At 41.0% G+C, this 3343-nt stretch overlaps 1 pseudogene; it reads left to right on the top strand.

The window, feature by feature from the left end:
- Nucleotides 1–1741: 1741 nt before the first annotated feature.
- Nucleotides 1742–2810, top strand: LOC124527169 (actin-related protein 2/3 complex subunit 1A-like; annotated as a pseudogene).
- Nucleotides 2811–3343: the final 533 nt, after the last annotated feature.

The raw sequence follows: 3343 nt of genomic DNA, 5'->3' as shown, positions 1-3343 counted from the left end.
AAAGATGACCGTAATGGTAACTAAGGTGTAGATGATATTTTGGGGTTTATCGTAGATAATATTTTGGATCACATGCTTTCCAAAAAACATTATCTAATTTCATCTTCATATTTCAGTCATCTACATTGCCTGAAATGACAGAATCATCATTTATTAAGCATTATTATGTGCCACATGTTTATTTATTTTAAGTTTATTTATTTATTTTGAGAGAGAGAGAGAGACAGAGAGAGAGATAATGTGAGCAGGGAAGGGGCAGAGAGAGAGGGAGAGGGAGAGAATCTCAAGCAGGCTCCGCACTGTCAGCGTGGAGTCCAATACTGGGCTCAACCGACTGTGGGATCATGACCTGAGCCAAAATCAAGAGTCAGATGCTTAACTGGCTGAGCCACACAGGTGCCTCATAATGTTAATGTTAATGTTGTTGGATAGCAACCCAACATGAATGAGATTCAGTTCTTGCCCTCAGAAATATTCAAATTCTAGAAAAAAAATCAAAGAAATCAATAATTTACACGTGGAAAATACATAATAACATGTGGAATTAATGATAGAAGTTTGTGTAGGGTGGTATGGGAAGTTTACCATAGGCACTTAGTCCCACTTAGAGATCATCTACCCAAGAGAAAGAAATGTTATTATCAAATGAATGAGCAAGGAAGGTTATTCTAAAAGAGAGGACAGCATGAATAAAGTTCAAATATATAACATAGTGAAGTATGTATAGCAAACCACAACCAGACCAGAGACCTAGAAATTAAAGGACAAAGCCTTTAACACCACTTAAGACCATGTGGAGAGACAGGACAGGTCTTTTATGCCCTCCAGAAGAGACTTGTCTTCATCCTGCAGACAAGACAGGAAACTACTGAAGAGATTTCAGAAGAGACATGATTAATTTTATCTTTTGGGTAATTTAGCCTCTAGGTAACATAGGAGGTAGATTTGAGACATGAAAACTTGAAGCAGAAAGGTGACATAAGATGTTATTTTAATAATGTTAGTGAGATAAAGATTTTAACTAGGAAGTGCTGTAAGGACATAGAGTGAGAACATCGCTAAGGGGCAGGTTTGAGAGATAAGGTCCTGAGTTATATTTCTACTTCTTGAACTTGACACATATAGGATCAAATCAAATATATTCAAAAGTCAAGGATACATGACACAATCTCATTCAGATTCTTGTCTCTTTACTATGTAGTCAGTCTTGGAACCCATCCCAATCCTATTTTTCCTCTGTTTTTGTGGATATTTGTCAAGTTCTTAGGTATGAGTAATGAAAGACAACTCACTAATATAATTGGAAAATGAAATTATTTTGCATAGCTCATGGAATCACAGGAGGTGCCGAAGGATTAGCCTCAAGGCCAAGCATCCACAGCCATGCCATTGATGGTACATCATCCTCGAGTGCATTCTCTACAGTTTGCACAACACCAAATTCTTTTCCAACAATTTGATCTAACAGCAGCTACTACTTAGCTTCCAAGTCAGTGCCCTGCATAATCACTTTTATTCATTCTCTGGCTGTTTCTCTCCTGGGCCACTTTAGTAAATACCTAACTAGTTTCCTGAGTTCATCTGAGGGCACCTGTAGGAGTCTGTTCCCAGAGACTGACCAGAGTCTGCAAATTCTCCACTCTGAACAGGTCTGGACTGCCCTGATACCTGCTTTCTATCCTTTATAAAACACTAGGTATAATGTCTCTGCATCAGCTTTTACTAGAGCCAATCACCTGTCATGTCTGGAACAGGGATTGTACCCAGATTGCTCTTAGCCCCAATAATTACGAAGTCCACATCTATAAGAAGAACAGGAGCCAACGGGTGAAAGCTCATGAACTCAAGGAGCACAACGGACACATCCCAGGTATGGACTGGGCTCTCAAGAGTGACCACATCGTCATTTGTGGAACAGACCACAATACCTGTGTCTGGAGTCTGAAAGATGGTGTCTAGAAGCCAACTCTGGTAATCCTGAGAATTAATCGTGTAGTGACTTTTGTCAAGTGGCCCTCTAGAGAATAAATTTGCTGTGGGAATTGGAGCACGACTCATTTCTGTTTATTACTTTGAGTCTGACGATGACTGGTGGGTAAGCAAGCACATTAAAAAGCTGATTCGTTCCACAGTCCTCAGTTTGGGTTGGCATCCCAATAATGTTTTGCTGGCAGCAGGATCATACGGTTTCAAATTCAGAGTATTTTCTGTCTAACTTAAAGAAGTGGCTGAAAAGCCAGCCAGTACGCCCTGTGGCAGCAAGAAGCCTTTTGGTAAGCTGATGTCAATGTGGTGGCAGTGGCACTGGTGGCTGGGTGGATTGGGTCAGCTTCTCTGCCAGTGGGAGCCACCCAGCCTGGGTCAGCCATGACAGAACCATATCTGTTGTTGGTGCCTCAAAAATTGTGCAGGTCTCAACTCTGAAAACAGAGTTCCTGCCCCTTTTGAGTGTGTCATTTGTCTCGGAAAATAGCTTTGTAGCTGCTGGCCATGACCGCCGTCCATTACACTGTAGATGACTGTGGCTGCTTGACCTTCATCTCCAAATTAGACATTCCAAACAGAACACCCAGCATTTGCCATGGAAAGGTCCCACAACATGGACAAGAGGACCACGACTCAGGACTAAAAAACAGTCTGCAGAATAGCACCACTCAAGTGTGTATTTATGAGGTGGACAAGCATGATTGTCACAAATTTTGCATTAGTGGCATCATGGAGCCATAATAATTTGGGATTTCAAGATCTTAGAGTCTTCTATCCCGGGCTTCCCAGGGTGTAGCTGGGTGAGCATCCCAGATCCAGCGTAACAAACTGACAAACTGTGCTGATGAGACCGGGCCATTTGCATGGTGGTCAGAAGAGCCAGCCCTGAGGAAACACTGAAGACACATACTGTGCAAATATTGTTTGTGCATTTTTGTTTGAATATATTTGGTGAAAGTGTTGTTTTTAAAAAATTTTTAATGTTTATTTATTTGTTTTTGAGAGGGAGAGTGCAAGTAAGAGAGGGGCAGAGAGAGAGGGAGATAGAGAGAGTCTGAAGCAGGCTCCTCCCTGTCAGCACAGAGCCCCATAAGAGGCTGGATCTTACAAACCTTGAGATCATGACCTGAGCCAAAATCAAGAGTCCCCCTATTAACCACCCAAATGCCCCAAAAATATTGTTGTTGTTTTTTTAAAGCAGCAGTGATTTGTTTTCTTTGTTGGTATCGTTTTGTTTTTGCTATTTCATTTCATTCTTGACCAAAGCTTCTCTTTAAGTAGTTTATTATGGAAAATTGTCACACTACCTTAAAGGAAAGGGTGGAGAGATATGTAAATTTTCTGCAAAACAATTAAA

Source organism: Lynx rufus, unplaced genomic scaffold, assembly GCF_022079265.1.
Source record: "Lynx rufus isolate CCGP_SWC_20201006 ecotype Redwood Valley unplaced genomic scaffold, mLynRuf1.p SCAF_5, whole genome shotgun sequence".
NCBI classification, from domain to species: Eukaryota; Metazoa; Chordata; class Mammalia; order Carnivora; family Felidae; genus Lynx; species Lynx rufus.
The sequence above is the reverse complement of the archived record's forward strand: the minus strand, read 5'-3'. Positions and strand labels throughout refer to the sequence as shown.